The 17,489-nt window shown below is 47.2% G+C and overlaps 1 protein-coding gene across 12 annotated transcripts in view; it reads left to right on the top strand.

Annotated features, from left to right (window-relative positions):
* Nucleotides 1-17,489, top strand: part of INPP4A (inositol polyphosphate-4-phosphatase type I A) — a 135,945-nt gene that overhangs the window by 7,547 nt on the left and 110,909 nt on the right. The window contains exon 1 of one of the 12 annotated variants that reach the window (XM_053200480.1): nucleotides 7,455-12,023. The exons of the other annotated variants lie outside the window; for them this stretch is intronic. The gene's annotated coding sequence lies outside the window, so the exon portion shown is untranslated. Of the gene's footprint in view, nucleotides 1-7,454; nucleotides 12,024-17,489 lie in introns of those variants that run through there. 12 annotated transcript variants of the gene reach the window in all.

The following is a 17,489-nucleotide window of genomic DNA, read 5'->3' as shown; positions in this document are numbered from 1 at the left end:
TTTTCCAAGGTTCCCCTTAATCCAGGCAATCTCATACCTGCTGTACCACATCAGTGCTAATTGCTGAAGAAGGAAGAGCACCTGAGGAGGAGACCGGGTGGTGGGCCAGGGTCCAGAACAGTGTTTTTCAAACAGCAGTGGTTCTGAAATCAATTTGAGATTGTAACCAGCATTTAAACATATTTTTTTTTTTGAAGGATGCCTGGGTGGCTCAGTGGGTTAAGCATCCGACTTCGGCTCATGGTTCATGAGTTCATGGGTTCATGGGTTCAAACCTCATGTCGGACTCTGTGCTGACAGCTCAGAGCCTGGAACCTGCTTTGGATTCTGTATCTCCCTTTCTCTCTGTCCCTCCCCTGCTCACACTCTCTCTGTCTCTCTCTCAAAAATAAATAAACATTAAAAAAAATTAAGCATTTTTTTTGAAATAAAATAGAAAATATCCAAGTACATTTCTTATAGAAAGGGTTGGCATTTTTTGGTAAAAATGTAGCTATGTGCATGAGGTGTATGTTCGGGTACTGTTTCACTGTGAATGCTTCCTACTGTGGGTTTGGCAAAAATGTGTAAAATCTGGAAGTTGAGCACATAGTGGAGGGGGCTACCCTGGCCATGTACACAAACACATGCACACACATATGGGGTCTTTCCCCAGGGAGAGGGTCTCTGGCCTTCATCAGAACTTCAGAGGTCTGTGACTCACCACAGTTGGAGAACCACTGATCTAAAATGAAAGGGGACTTTTTTTTTTCTTGAGCAGCAGGCAAAAGTTTATTAGAGTATAAGATTAGAAAGTAAGAGTAGTAAGAAAGCTCTCTTCACAGAGAGAGGACATTCGAAAGTGAATGTCCCCAAAAAAGGACTTTTAGCGGTGTGGGCCAGTGGGAGTGGAGCTGGAGCCCAGGGACAGCAAGAAAAAAGGCGTAGATGTTCTGGTCTTGCGTATTGTCTGTGGTATTTGATCAGTCCTCCTGATGATGTTGAGGGTCCTTAGCATGGCTACTCTGAGATGGGGAGGCAAGGCAGGGAGTGTGTGGATTTGCCAGAGGTTTAAAATTTAACCGTGGACACCTGACTCATCCTTCTCCTAACAGGGTGGATCAGCGTGTCTACCTAAACACACACACACACACACACACACACACAGAGAGAGAGAGAATGAGATAGGTAAATAGGTTGATATCTGGATCTCCCTTGTTTTGAGGCTGGCCCCATTGGAGCCATCACTGCCTGTGATCCCCTTGCAATCCTTTGTGACTTAATAACAGGACAACTTCCAAGTCACTTTGGCTGCCTTTGGGATGCATTAATGTAGGTGTTAGTCTGGTTTGTGTTACAAAGCATACGTAATAATCTCTTTGGGATGCCTGTGTATGTTTTTTGAGGGGGCATAAGTTGGATTATGAGACACGAACCTGAATGTGCCTCCACAACCCATGGCGGGTTATGTAGGTTGAGATAAGCAGGAGATTTGTGCATTGCAATGCTCTGGACCAATGCAGGTGGGAAGTTACAGTCTTGCAGGAGACTTAGTATCTTTCCTCTCAGTTTTACAGTCTTGAAAGCCATTTTTCCCATAGTGCCCCTATTTTTTAAAATGTTTATCTATTTACCTTGAGAGAGAAAGAGAGAGCGCTAGCAGGGAAGAGGCAGAGGGAGAGAGAGAGAATCCCAAGCAGCTCCATGCTGTCAGTGCAGAGCCCAACACAGGGCTCAAACTCACAAACCGAGAGATCATGACCTGAGCCAAAATCAAGAGTCAGATGCTTAACCGACTCAGCCACCCAGGCACCTCCATAGTGCCTCTATTTTAAAAAATGTACTGTGTTCAGTTTTCTCAACATCCTTCAAGTCCTGTCCATGCTTTAAGAAATTTCTCTGTAGGGGCGTGGAGCCTGCTTAAGAGTCTCTCTCTCCTTCTCCCTCTGCCCCTCTCCCGTGTGCACCTGCACGTGTGATCTCTCTCTCTCTCTCTCAAATGAAAAATAAATGTTAAAAAAAAAAAAAAAAGCATTAACAGCCATAAAGAAATGTATTCAGAAGGCTAGAGTACATCCATCTCTGACTCCTGCCCAGGGCACCTCTGAGGGGAAATGTAGAAGAAGGAGGTTCTGAGAGGCAGGGGACTGCCAGTAAAGGTCAGAGAAGGATGTGGGCAGAACAGGGAAGTAGGAGGGGCCTGGGCTCATAATGTTTTGTCAGGTGATCACTGACCCAGCTAAGCCTTCTCTTCTACTGACACTTTTTTTTAAGCACATAAAAACTTGTGATTGTGTGAAGTGGATGTTGAGTATTTTGACATTTCTTATTCATTGCTTTGACTGTGTTCTGAATAGACAAATGTTAAACAAAATGATCACGTTATGTAATAGGGTAATAACAAATGGCTGATAAAATGCGGTAATAGAGCCCAGTTAAGATGGGACTGTGTGCCAAAAAATGTCAAGGTAACCCAGAATCTTTCTAACATTGTTACTCCTTGGTTTTGAAGAGGACAGAGTGATGGGTGAATGGATTGGCCTTAGGGAAACACCGTGGGCTGGTAGACAGTGCCCACCTCAGGTAGAGGAGAAGCATGCATTTGGATTTTGCCCCTAACCTGCTGGTGACTTGGTGAAATCATGCCTGAATCTGACCTCCTTTCTCGTTCATCTGGAGCAGGTGAATCCCTCATTTCTTTCTCCCTTGACCCCCAATCCAACAATGAAGCAGAGTTGTGATTGTGCCTGAGGGCTGCATAGGTAAAGTTGGCATCGAGGGAGACACACATACATACACAGTATTTAGGGAAGTACTTGTTTAGTCTGTGGCCTTGGAAATCAAGGTCCTGTCTCTACTCTTCTTTCACTTTCTGGCTCCCCTCTGCAGTGATTTATGAGTATCTTTCTAGAGTACATAAACTTAGTGTCAGAGACCCTGGAATACCCTGGATATGTCCATGAAGGTTGAAGCTGTCTGTATATCATGCAGACCAAACTCTTCCTGGTCCAAGTAGAGTGTCTGGTACCTTTCTCTGGCTCTTCTACCCTGCATTCCATCCCCACACCCGCCTTCTGAGGCCCACTGCATATAATCCCCCAGTACAGCTATATGCTTTATGTTGATGCTCAAATCCTTGTCATTTTCCGTGAACTGATGAATGCCACTTTACTCCCTGAAGTTTTCCTCTGATAATGTATGCACAGCTGTTCGGATCTGGATTGTCTCTCTCTGGCAGTTTGATATCCTCCCCTGAATTCTTCACCTACCTCTCTCTGACCTCCTTTTACACTATTTTTGACCTATTTTATTTTCTATTATTCATTCCTGACATTTTACAGAAAGGGTGCATGGATTTAAAGTTATCAGTTAAAGCATAAACTGATTAAAAAGAATTAAAGACAGCTTCAAATGGATACAACCGTATGAGTGCCGTCCCTTCAAGAAGAGCCCTGAACTTATTTCAGGGATGCTTGTGTTACCAGAAGCTGTCACGTTCTTCATCTGTGTGTCTTTCTCCTTGAAACACTGCAGAACTCATGAGAACAGGAACCTGACTTTCTTGATAGTGCAAATAGTCTTGCAAATAGTGGGTGACGTACCAGTGATTGCCCAAGATACATATTTTTTGATTATCATTGTAGGTGCCTTCGAACTACATGATCTTTCGAATAACTTTCCTACAGGGAGAAAGACGTTTGCATTTTGAGTCAACTTGGTTATTTAATCATTCCTTAATTAGATATCTTTACCAAGCTAGGTATTAGCCTCATTGGCCAAAAGGAATAGAAAAGCCAGCAGACAGGTTGTGAAGCAGTGAGAAGTCTTTGCAGCTTGTGGACTGGCTCAAAGAGAAAGGATGCTTCTGTGATGGCAGTGCCACTCTTGCACTGAAGGGGCTTCAGGCCCCCCTGTCTGGCGTTCGTGTCTGTCCTCATTACAGCAGCCAGCACAGCCTCAGCCCCATCTCTAGCAGAGAAGGTTCTAAACTGTCATGGAACAGATTCGTTCCAAACAGGATTAGATGAGATATGAAGTCCCAGGGCAGTAATCTCTGTGTCATTCCTTTTCGAGCAGGGCATCGCGGGGTCTCACCAGTATTACATACCCTCAGGCTGGCTGGTTTGTAAACTGTTAAGGATCGCACCCGTATTTATCATGGCCACTAGCAGCCTGTGGCTTAGACTCTGAACCTCATTTAATGGGCTCACTGAAATGAAAAAACAAAAAAACAAAACGGGCTATTTTTGCCTCATAACCTAGATTCGTCTGCACTAAATATGCAAGCCAAGCTATTAAATGTTTGGGGCAGTCAACAGGAATTCGGCATATTAAGGCTTTTTGAATTTACTACTCAGACAGGCCTAGAAATAAGATTGGTTGCCTTTTTTAGGATTATAAATGTTGCTTATATTGGGGAGAAGCTATTTTATAAAATAACTCTACAACAAAATGAATTTTAATATGCTTGTAGGGTCTTGCGAGCATGCACTCACTTGAGCCTAGGGCCCAGGGTAAATTTGAGAATGCTTTATTTAAGGCATTAAAGAAGGAAAAGGGGACTGTTCATGAACTTAAATCTAAAATAGTACCCTTCTCTGTCAGCATCCCAGTACGGTGACCTTTGCCACTATTGGATATAAGTGGGGAATGGTAAAATTGTGAGGATTAATATTTGGCTGCGTATAACAGGAAAACATCTGAAGGAAAAGAGGCCTAGTCAGAGAAGGCATGTCTTTCTTGTCAGACCTTGTGCTGTACCTACCTGTGGTGAGGCCCAGTGCCTCCTGTCTGGGTTGGCAGCTAGAGGTGCGGTCAGCTCATGGGCCTTCCAGACACCAGGCTGGAGGAAGGCACACTTCCCAAGAACTCCTTATCAAATTTCTCCTTACGTCTTGTTGGCAAGAACCGAACGAACTCCTGGCCATACCTAGCTGCAAGGGAGGCGGACAGCCCTGGGCCAACTAAACGTCAGGATCCTAGGGCTTCTATGGAGGAAGCAAAGAATAGACATTGGAGGCAACTGTGTCTCTCCTGCAAGTTGTCTTTTTTGGAAGGTGAGTTTTTAATGCTTGTTGGAAAAATGTTGGCAAAACTTTGGGAAAACTTCTCTGGGGAGGCTGTAGGCATGGAGAGCTAACTAAAAAGTTGAGAACTTGAGACCTTTCTTGCTTCCACACTTCTTTCATACGAGAGCCTGAAAGAGGTCACTTGATCCCTTTGTTCCTTCATTTCCTCATTTAGAAAACAGAAATGGCCGAGTTCTGAGCTAAATTCTCAGGGCCAGTGCCAAGGCTCACAGACCAGAGCTGCTTCCCACCAGTAGTCTCTCTGGTGCCTCTGGACCTGTGGGTGTGTCTGGAGGGAGGGGCTGCTTGGGTGGGGGGATTTCAGGAAGAATGTGAGATCCAGGCAAGGGCCTGTGGATGAGATGCCCTGGGGCCCAGGAAGAGGAAGACAAGCTTGTCCCCACTGTAGTCTCCAGGGCTGGCTTATCCTTCCCCACCCTGAACCCACCACAGGCAGGTCCCCTCCCCAAGTATGGGGAGGGCCAGCCTCATTAGTGGAATTGAGGGTGGCACCTGGGTCTGTGCTTCTCTCCTGCCTCTTTCCCTCCTTGTCTTGCTTTCTTTGCAGAAGGGAGATCCCAAGTGTCTGCTCTGTCAGATGAAAGGGATCAAATAACCAGTTTATTCTAGGTGTCAGCGAAATTTAATGTGTTCTTTCTGAGGCATTTGGATTTTAAGAAGGATATATGTGCTAGCAGTCCCTAAACTCAGAAGAGAGCCTCTCCAATGGTCAGATGTCAGGCCAAGGAACAGGCATGGATAGAAGTTGGGGCCCTCCTTGTGCCTGCCAGTCACTGGGTACAAGCATTTGTCTGCTGCACACCTGGGTAATGCTGGCCAGCCCAGCTGTTCCTGTCCTCTTCCCTCTACCCCCTACCCCAACCCAGCACGTGTGAATGACACTCACACCTCTCTCACCTCTCGTGTGTGCTCACACATGGCATTCACACATGTACTTACAGCTGTCATTTGCACATGTGCATACACACCTTTTGTGTTCACACACACACACACACACACACACACACACACACACACATCCTAAAAAGGCAGTAGCTGCTGAGGAGCTATGCTTTGCTTTCTGTCTGATTGGAATCCCTGGGAGTTAGGGGTATAGACGTGCATGTATGTTCAAGAATCTTTATAAACACTCTTTGAATTCATGCCTCTGAAATACAGAAGTTTCTTTTTGTGTTTCCAAAACTAATGATGAAAATTTGCTAATCTGTAGTAATGTTTCCTAGCCTTAAAAAACTTTTTTAGGGGTGCCTGGGTGGCTCAGTTGGTTAAGCTTCTGATTCTTGATTTTGGCTCAGGTCATGATCTCATTGTTCATGGGTTTGAGCCCCACGTTGGGCTCTGTGTTGACAGTACAGAGCCTGCATGGAATTCTCTCTCTCTGTCACTCCCCTGCTTACTCTCTTTCTCAAAATAAATAAAAATAAACTTAAAAAAATTTTTTTAACTTCACATTTTTAAAAAGTCAAGGATTATCAAATGGCCCTTTCTCACTTTCTCTACCCTATGAGTGGCTTTTGTAGGCAATGGATGAACATAGCATCTTTCCTTGTATCCCAGCAGTAATCATCACTGCCTGGTGATTATCTTCAGATTGTTTTGCTATCCACTTTTTTCTCAGTATAAACATAGGTTGTTTTGTCTTGTTTTTTCATCTTTGAGAGTGAGATATTTTACTTAAGGGAGGTATCTGTCAAACTTCATAAAACTACTTTTCTTACCCCTTCATGGGTGTGCTGGTCCATGTGTTATGTGGACCTTGCCTTCCCATTCCACAGGTGCCAAGGGTGGGTGTCTGGCCCCAGTGAACTAGATGCTGTACTTTTTCAGAAGAAACAAAAACCGTTGGGACACCCTAAGTGTGCAATGTAAATGAAGAAAGTGAGGCCCTGGCCAGGAGGGAAGTGGTTCTGATTTCCATGTTTCATCTCCCACTCTTAAAGGGGAAAGCACTTTCAAGGGAGTATGATAGGGGAGAGAAGTACAGAGAAGGCAGAAGTTCTTGAACGCATTGCTGACTATAGAATGTTGCTGTCATGTGGCCCCTGGCCCGGTAACCCTTGCCAGGGGCGTAGCAGGCATTTGGGCAGCATCTGAGTTCAAGATGGTGACCACCACAGGCCTAGAGACACCTGAAGTGGAGCATCGATGGGGCACAGAATAAAGTCCCAGGTCGGGGCACCTGGGTGGCTCAGTTTGTTGAGCATCTGACCCTTGATATCAGCCCAGGTCATGATCCCAGCATTGTGGGATTGAGTCCTGTGTTGGGCTCTGTGCTGAATGTGGAGCCTGCTTCAGACTCACTCTCTCTCTCTCTCTCTTTCTCTCTCTTTCCCTCTGCCATTCCCCCCCCGCCAAAAAAAAAAAAAAAAAAAAAGAATAAAAGTCCTAGGTCAGGATCATGTAATGCTCAAGCAGAGCTTTGTCCAGTGGGAGTGACACTCACTGTGAGACAGTGTGGATGGGGCAGGTCTGAACTGTCCCAGGGGAAGGAGTGACACTGATTGAGTAGACCTGGGTCTAGCGCTCACTCCCGATGCTGGGAACTTGGCAGTCTGATTGCCTGGCCTGGGTCTGTTGATCGCCTGCGCCCCCAATTTGAGTGGCCTGAGAGAGGGTGGGTACACACTTCTGCTAACGGAGTGTAATTAGGGAGTGAGTGTTGGGCTGCCAAAAGGAAAACAGCATCAGAGTAAGCTAACCTAGTCCAGGCACCCTGAAGGCCTGGCTCCCCTGAACCCCCTGTTTGGGAGCCCCCTTACCCTCTCCTTGGTGTGTAGCTCCTTGACAGTAACTCCTTAGGGGGCTGGAGGAATCACTTAAAATGTTCAATTCTGCTTTGCTGTGTTTTATTGAGGGAGAAGGTGTTGTGTCCCACAGTGGTACTGACATTTGTGAAGATTGTTCTCTGGGGACGTGCCAGTGAACATAACAGATCTGGAGTGTCATAGGACATAAATGTCCTTCAGGGAAGGAACAGCAGCTCTGTTTTCTTTGTATCTCCAGAGTATCCCACAGTGCCTGGTACAGCATAGGTGTATAATCAGTGTTTGTCGAGTGAATGAATGAACAAAGCTGCCATTTCATTGTGGAAAGTGCAAGAAAAGCCTCAGCCTGTCCTGGGAAGACAGCCCATTTCCCGGAGGTCAAGTTGGGGTTTGGTCTAACGCAGGAGAGGGAAGTAAGACTGGGGCTTGTGGCACAGCTGGTGTTGCAGTCAGTCTTTGGGTGAAGCCAAACCTGGCAGCTTGTGTCCCTGTACCTGATATGTCCTCCCTGTGCAATGGCATTCGTGTCCTCAGCACACAAGCCCTGTCAGCCAGCTGGCTGTGACCTAGCAGCTGCTTCTGTTCCTCTGGGAAGAAAGTGCCACACCTTAGGGCTCAGTCATCTTGGATTGTTTTCTTTCTAAATTTTATCAACTTTCTCACATCTGCACAGGGTCGCAAGTGTGGTATCATAGGTGCTAAAAGAGAAGCCCAGTAGGGTGGGGTTCACAGGAAGGGTGGCCTCCTCCTCTTCTAGGCCTTGGGGACATCACAGGGCTTCACGTAGAGTTATGTGTCAAGGGTGGGGGTGATAGCTCGAGCTGGGAGTTTCAAGAGAGAAGCGTGGGGAGGACAGGGATAACGCATCAGGAAGGAGTTTCAGGAGAGGCAGGGTCAGCTCACCGAGGGGCTCACGGTCCATCATCAGGTCCTTTTCAAGTTTGAGACTTCATCCCACACAGGAGCTTTCTCAGACTTTTTAAAAAGCTTTTTATTCTGTTTTGCTTATATCATTGTTTTAAATGAAAAAAGCAATTCCAAAGTCTTTCTAGAGGTTTGAGGAGGTCCTTTCTTAGATGGTAATTGTTCTTTTAACCATACCTGTGTTCTAACCAGGTCTGTGGGCCAAGATGGGCTCCCTCATTTCCATTCAGTGGTGTGGGCACCGCAGTTCACTGAATCCTGATGCAGGGTCCCCAGAGCCCATAGTGGTGGTGATGAAGCCATGTCTGTGACACGATGAAATGAAACCAGGGCTGGGGAAGGATATTCTAAACCACCTGTAAAAATTGAGCTGGCTGTGAGGAAAAGAAAGTATTGGGGTGTGAAGAACCCCAGAAATCTGGGTTTCTAGAAACAAATATTAATTGTCTCAGGGTCCTCTCCCTGCACATTGAAACAGCTGAGTGGGCAGCTTCAGTTGGCCCTACCTCCTCCATAGTCATGCTCTTGCTATGACCTTGTGGGGTCTCTACACTGGGCAGGGAGGGGGGTGCAGTATAGACATAAAACATAGTCAAGCCTGTTGGCCAGTGGCTGGGGGAGGGGATGAGGTAGTGAGAGATTATGGGGACAGGACTTGGCTTGTAGTTGTGCTAAGACACGCTCCTGCTCTAAGATTTTGTGACTTGGGGACTGGGAGCATAAACTTCACTGTGCCATATAGTGGGGTGATGTGGTCAGGGAGAAAAACGTGGCAGAAGGGCAAGGCTGGAGAATAAGGAAGTGAAGGGCAGAGAGCAAGGGACGAGGCGATGGAAATTGTTGCCAGCAGCAGGTGCAGCCTTGTCGATTTCCTCACCTGCTGGGGTGACACTGACCCAGAGAAGCACCCCTTTGAATTCCCACCCTCTTATTAGTGACTATGCACTAATATCACATGGTGGGAGTCCTCAAAACCTGCTTGTACTTAGCTTGATTTGCCACATTTGATAACATTTTATGTTCTGTTTTACAATAGGCATACATTTGCATGATTCAAAAATTAGAAGGTACAGCAGGGTATATGGTAAAGTCAGCCTCCTGCCGCAGACACCTAGATCCCCTCCTGGAGACACCAATGCCATGTGCTTTTCTTGTGTTCTTCCCAAGATATTCTGTGTATATGCCAGCAGATGTGTGTGTGTACACATTAAAATGTTTTTATGCCCACAGTGTCACGTTCCACGTCCACTGCACCCCTCACCATCTCCCGTTACTATTTCTGGGTACTCATTGCATAGAGTTTCTCTTTGTTTTGCCCAGCTACACAGCATCCCCCTGCCAGGCTGTGCTGTAGATTCTTTGACTATTTCTTTCTCTCTCTCTCTTTTTTTAATCAAAAAAATTAATTTATTTATTTTGAGAGAGAAAGAGAGAGAGAGTGCACATGCATGGGAGGGGCAGAGAGAGAGAAGAGAGAGAGAGAATCCCAAGCAGGCTCTGTGCTGTCAGCATGGAGCCCAACGTGGGGCTTGATCCCACAACCCTGAAATCATGACCTGAGCTGAAATCAAGAGTCAGACACCTCACTGACTCAGCCATCCAGGCGCCCCTGACTATTGCTCTCTTGAGCTTGGTAGGCTCTTCCTGGTCTGTGCCGGGCACTAATGTGTTAGCTCTTTGAAAGAGCACCCCCCACCCTTGCCCTAAGGTGTGGATAGAGTATCCCCCTATCTGGAAGGAAAGTGTGGGATTAGGTGATATTTGGAAGTTCCCATTTACTGCTATTCTCATCTGGACTATAACTTTCTTTGGGGAGTAGAGGGCAGCTAATGGTTAGATACTATTATTTGTAAGATACGCTTCTTTAGAATATTACCTTTAGTTACACATAGGCCTTTCAAACCCACCCATAGCATCCTGAATGAGGCTTGTCAAGGCCACATTTGACCCGAGCTTCAAGAGCAGTGGTTCCGAGGGACTTTGCAGGGCCCACTGCACGTTTGAGCTACTACAGGTGCTGCAGATGGTTCTGGAGGGATGTCTCTGACAGCCAGGATCAGGAATGCATAGTGCTTGTGGCATCGTGTTTGTGACATGATGATATCTAGCTGAGGCTGCTTCTTCCCGCCTAGTGAATCAGTTGCTCCTACCACTATGCCATGTGTCTGAGAGGGAAGGGAACAGCCTGGACATTGTAAATACGTCAGTATGTCTTGGAGTCATGTTGGATGGTCCCTGTCAGCTTCTAGATCTGCAAGACAGTCCTGGTAGTTTACCACAGTAGAGCCGGTGTGCAGTCACCTCACATGGCAGCATTGTACAGGCAGCGGACATCTTTGAGGGCCCCACCTTCAGGCCTGGGGGAAGGGCAGTGGCGGGCTCTTGCCACACGTGGGGACGCTCCAGAGAGCAGGACTTGATGGTAGCCCACCCCCAGAGGGTTCACAGCTGCAAGGCTGCTTATCAGCCCCTGTGCAGGTGTCAGCAGGACACATTCAAGCCATGAGGCCTCTGTGGGAGGGAGCCGAGGGCTGGCAGATGTTAGACGTTAGCCCCTGGGGTCTGTTGTGTGCAGTGCCAGTGGCCAAGGGGCACTGAGATGGCTCTTTCTGCCCCATTAGTGGCTGTCAGCTAGCTCAGGGCACCAGTCTGCTGGATAAACCCAGCTGTTGCAGAAGGTCAGAGAAGAATGGGAGCAAAGGCAGCACTTCAGGGGGCCCGCCAATGACTGCTTTCGGGAAGTGAACAGGCTTATTCATGTTCATATTTTCTCTAAAATACTCTTGAGGTTTTGAGGCTCCACCCTGAGCCCTGTGTGGCTGAGGGCTGCTTGTCCTGGTGGAAGGGATGGTCTTCAAATCTTGTGCTAGCCTAAGTCTGGGTGGCGGGGTCCTGGGGCAGCTCAGTCCTGCCTCTGAAACTGAATGGAGGCAGAGGGGAGGCAGAATTGCTGTCAGGGTCATGGGGCCTCCTGCACACAGAGCCCAGGAGGAGGTCGCTAACAGTGGAGGAAGTGGAATTATTGCACATGGTGCGTTTCAACATTGGGACTCAACCCTCAAGAAGGAAAACCAAGTGTGGGGGTGCATGGCGCCCGGGCTGAAGAAATGAAAAGTGGGCAGAAGGCTGAACGTTAACTACCTTGTCTTTTGCTTACCCACTTGGCCCTTCTCTTGGGCTGGCCCTGGCAAGGCAGAGTTACCTCACCCCACACCAGCTTCAGGGCCTGTGGCTGGGAGAAGTTCTCTTGCTGTGTTTATTCAAGGTAAGGGATCTCTCATAACAGCTTGTGATGCCTGAGGCCAGGAGGGTCTAGTCTATGAGACATCAGAAAAGCTTTCCCCGTGAATATCTGAGTTAATTGTACTGGATGTTATAACGTGTAACATGCCTGTGGCAATATTGTACTTGTATGGGATGAGCTAAGAGAGTCCTTGAATAGCTTTGGAAACTCCCTTTTGGGATGTAGTTGAGAGAAGCAATAAATATGAGAGTATTTTTTTAAATGTAAGCAAGTTAGGGGTGTCTGGGTGGCTCAGTTGGTTAAACTTCCAACTCTTTTTTTAAAAATTTTTTTAAATTTTTGAGAGAGAGGGACTGAGCACAAGTGGGGGAGGGGCAGAGAGTGAGGGAGACACAGAATCTGAAGCAGGTTCCAGGCTCTGAGCTGTCCTCACAGAGCCCGACGTGGGGCTCAAACTCACAAACTGCAAGACCATGACCTGAGCTGAAGTCAGACGCTCAACCTGCTGTGCCACCCAGGTGCCCCAAGCATCCAGCTCTTGATTTCGGCTCAGCTCATGGTCTCACAGTTGGTGGGATCAAGCCCTGCGTTGGGCTCTGTGCTGACAGTGTGCAGTCTGCTTGAATTCTCTCTCTGCCCCTTTCTCCCTCTTTCCTCTCCCCCACTCATTCTCTCTCTCTCTCTCTCTCTCTCTCTCTCTCTCAAAATAAATAATCATTAAAAAAACGTAAGCAAGATAATCACAGCATAAGGCAGTAGTTCTTCAGTACCGCTAGCTGGTGGTCTAGGGAGGGTGGCAAGGACTATCCTTCACCGATGGACATTTCGGTTCCTGCTGTGCCAGGCACCTTGCTGATTGCTTCACATGCCTGCATTTAGTGTCCTTGTATTAGTTTCCTAGGACTTCTGTATCAAAGTCTTACAGACTTGGTGGCTTAAACCAACAGAAAGGTATTCTCTCACAGTTCTGGAGGCTGGAAGTCTAAAATCAGTATCACAGGGTCCAAATCGAGGGTTCAGCAGTGCCATGCTCTCCCTGGTAGCATTAGTGGGGTGCCTTGTCCATCTTCGGGTGGCTGCTGGCATTCCTTGGCTCATGTTCCCTCCCCGCCTCCCCTACCTCCCCGCCTCCATCTTCAGTGCCAGCTGTGTAGCATCTTCTCTGTGACTTCTTCCTTCTATCATGTGCCCTTCATCTGTCTGAAATCTCTCTTAGTCTCCTCCTTGTAAGGGCACTTATGATTGGAATTAGGGCCCACCCGTGTCATGTAATCTGTCTACCTCAGGGTCCTCAATTTAATCACATCTGCAAAGTCTTTGCCATATAAATAGCATTCGCAGGTTCCAGGGGTTAGAGCATGGACATTCTCTTTACTTGCCCTGCCACATCCCACAGCAGCCTTTGGAGGACACTCAGTGGTTGTAATGAGGAAGCCAAGGCTTGGAGAGGCTGAGCAGCTCTTGGGTGGCCATGGTTCTTTCTTCTCTCTGATGCCACATTTTGTAATGTTGCTGGACATTCACTGATGAACAGATAAGCCCCTGTCATTTTCCCATGATGTTACATTGGTTTGGAAAAAATACGAGCTTCGGGGTCAGGTGTCATCGCTGCACCTTGCTAGGGACATGTTTGTTAAATGAATGAATTTGTTTCACTGTGGCCAGATGGCTTTGGGCAGCCTCGTTTTCCTCATCCGTACGTTGATGATGGAACAACTTGGTGTAAATAAGATGGTATCACATGGGTGAAATGGTCCAGCATGGGTATGTGTGCTGTGTCCTTAGTCAGTGTGAGTTCCTGGACCCAGCCAGGGAGAAGTCACATGAAGGCCAGGTGATGTCTAGGATGGATTTGGTTAATCTCTGAAAGAAATAGTGCATTGGGAGGTGTGCAAATAGCCAACTCACTGATAGGACAAACATCTCTCGAATACCTCCTTGTGCTGGTCAGTCTGATAGGTGGAAGGAAAAGAACAGCAAATAGAACATACTCTTCCTGCCTTGGGGTTGGGGGCCAGGGAGCCAGAGGACAGATATTTGAACAGTCTTTCCACTATTGTGGACTGAGGAAAGTTGTCTTTGATGTGTGTGTGAACAGATATATGCATTACATATTTATTTATATTTATATATTATAAATAACATGAAAATTGACAAGAGCCCATGTTCCTGAGTCTGGTTCATATCTTCAGCTTCCTTCTTCTCTCACCACCTGCCTCAGTGGCTATTTGGAGGTCCCTGATAGTTGACTGGGCCCCGTTAATCTCCTTCCCCAGAGAGTGGAGCCTTCTTCCTACCTCCTCTCCATGCTGAGCCCCTGCTCAGGTGGGTGGGGCCTGCGGTCTCTCCCAGGCTACCCTGGCCTTTGGGCCTCTGATCTCCCTCTGATCATCTGGCCTCACACCCAGGCCAGCTCTGCCCACCTTGCTCAGTCTGCTCTCTGTCCCCCACAAGTCTTGCTCCGACATCTCCCCAGATAGGAAGGCACCTGTCTTGTTGTGTTTCTTAAGCTAACCTTGCTGAGCACTCACTGTATAACAGGGCCTGACGGCTCTGTGGGGTGACCTGCATTCCCTGTCACAAATTATGAGCTACTAAAGGAGCCTTGCTGAATGCTAGTTGCTGTGCTCTATCCATGTGCACACCACTCGTCTTACAGATGAGAGAATTGGGGTGCAAAAAAGTTCAGTCACCTAGTTGGTCAGTGGCAGGGGTCATGGGTCTTTCTGTCCATGTAGCTCCTTACTTACAGCTAAGCCAGGTAGGCCCTGCCCAGTGATAGACCAGCCACCAAATGCATAGCAGTGGCAGGTGCCACAGGTGACAGTGTCTGTCTGCGTGCTTTTTGATGGGGACCCACAGTTTCATTTCCAGCTCTCTTTTATTTTTTTTAATGTTTTTTTAATTTTTAGAGAGCAAGAGAGTGAGAGAACATGCACACAAGCAGAGGGGTGGGGGAGAGGAAGAGAAAGAGATCCTAAGGAGGTTCTGCTCAGCGCTGAGCCTGATGCTAGGCTCAATCCCACAACCCTGAGATCATGACCTGAGCCAAAAATCAAAAGTCAGACACTTAACTGACTGAGCCACCCAGGCGCCCTCCATCTCTCATTTAAATGCTTGTCTCATGCTATGTTCTGGCAGTCACTGAGTGAGCATGCCAGACTTTTGGACTCTGAGTCTCTTCCAGTAGAGCAGGGAAGACAGAGTTGCTGAGTTTTCCCCTTGGATGGCTGGAGCCCATGCAGTACATGCCTCTCCTTCCCCCTTGTCTGTTTACCCGTCACCACTGTGTTATCTTGATCTGTCCATCTGTTTACCTTCTTTCTCTGTCTGTGTTAACAGTTGAGACTGAGAACTCTCTGGCAGTGTTAGCGGCCACCCCCCTCCCCCCAATGTGGTACAGGTACAATGGAGACCCAGATTCATCGTGTCCTCCACCCTCGGAAGTAAGCAGAAAGTCTCTTCTTAACCTCTGTGGTTTAGCATCTGAGTGATGGAAAGCTTCTTTTCCTTAAGTAACAGATGTTTTGCATATACCTGGCACACATCCACTCACATTTGATTTTCTTGTATGTGCACATGTGAACACACTCTTGATTTTCTTGTATTCTAATAACATTTTCCTTATTTAAAAGAGCAAAAGAACAAATGAGTTAAATAGGTATTTGCCTATTGGCTTGGAAACTTAAATACCATCTTAATGGTAATTTTATGTGAAAAGAAATATTCTCTGGGTTCCAGATAACTTATAAATGGACTTTTGGATTGCAGCCTGTTGATTGAACTGCCCAGAAGTTCAACCTCTCCTTTGTGGAATTCCAGAACTGAGTTTTAAAATATTTATCAATTATAGTGCTTTGTTTACTTTCCACTGCAATGAGATCATGAACTAATTTAGCATGTGATAGCCATAAATAAGTGGAATAATAGTAAAATATTGAGGTTTTACAGTAAAGGGTAAGACACCCTAATTTTTTACTTTTATTTTTTTAAATTTACATCCAAATTAGCATATGTTGCAACAATGATTTCAGGAGTAGATTCCTTAATGCCCCTTACCCATTTAGCCCATCCCCCCTCCCACTACCCCTCCAGTAACCCTTTGTTTGTTCTCCATATTTAAGAGTCTCTTATGTTTTGTCCCCCTCCCTGTTTTTATATTATTTTTGCTTTCCTTACCTTATATTCATCTGTTTTGTCTCTTAAAGTCCTCATATGAGAGATACCCCAATTTTGATGTCCCAGCAAAGAGAACAGAAAATCTAAAGGTGCCATCAGGGAGGTGTAATAAAGGAATGGAGGGGAATAAAACCCAAACCAGAGTCAGTACTGTGTGGGGTGAGACCGGTGGGTCACGTTTTTGGTCCTGAGACCTGTGGCATTTCTTTTTTGATAGTCTCAATCCTGAACCCAGTGAGGCTTCAGTTTGTGAAGGAGGAACAATACAGTCTTAAATGGTGAAGGGTTAAAGTCTATTACCCTTCATGGTTCACAAGGGGACTGTCAATCCTGCTGAGACCAGACACAGGGCTCACGGCTGGACATTGAGGGCAAGGGGGATCTCAGGTCACCAAAGACCCCTGTTACTGGGAACTCCCAGCCTTGGGGATTGGGTGGATGCCTCTGGAGATCGTGGCTGAGATGGCAGAGGAGGAGCCAGCCCGGCCGAACACCTGTGGGCAACCTGGGGGAAGGAGGTACTGGGGGTTAGGGAGGGATGGAGACACTGCAACTTTCTCCACCATGGCTACACATTACACTCAGCTGGGGCTCTTGACAAACACGGAAGCCTGCTTTCCACCCCCTGCCCCCCACTCAGGGCCAGTAAAATAATGTGGGAGTAGGGCCAGCACTGGCATGTGTTACCTTTCCATTAGGTAATTCTGAAGTGCAGTTGGGGTGGAGTGGGTGGGCCCTGGGGGCTCAGAACTTGGGCTTCTACCCTGGGGCCAGCCTGTTTTGAATCCCCATGGCGTCCAGTCTTTTAAGTGCTGAGCCTCAGTGCTCCCATGTCTCGGGCTGGAAGGTGAAATGAGGCCATGTGCACACGTGTAGTGTACTCCACTGGACACTGGGGCCGGCTCTGTGGCAATAGTGACAGAAAAGGGCCCTGGCCTCTCTCCCTTCGAGGTCTCCCTTGGTGAAACCACACCCTGGTTGTGGGTGCCTTTCAACACAGTGGCCTGTGGCCGGAGAGGACAGCCACATTGACAGGTCTCTAAATTCACAACCACAGAGCGTGGGTGGGACCACTTGGCATCCAGAGCATATTTCGCCACAATCCTAGACCAGGGGTTGGCCTGCTTTTTCTGGAAAGGACCAGATAATATTTTAGGCTTTGTGGACCGTACAGGCTCTGTCACAGCACCAGCCAGCTCTGTTGTTGTAGTGTGACAGGTGCCACAGACAGGGGCAACAAATGCATGCAGCTGTGTTCCACCAAAACTGTCTAAAAACAAATGGTGGGCAGGATGTGGCTGACTCCTA

This window comes from Acinonyx jubatus, chromosome A3 (assembly GCF_027475565.1).
Source record: "Acinonyx jubatus isolate Ajub_Pintada_27869175 chromosome A3, VMU_Ajub_asm_v1.0, whole genome shotgun sequence".
NCBI classification, from domain to species: domain Eukaryota; kingdom Metazoa; phylum Chordata; class Mammalia; order Carnivora; family Felidae; genus Acinonyx; species Acinonyx jubatus.
This window is presented reverse-complemented; position numbering and strand designations above follow the sequence as displayed.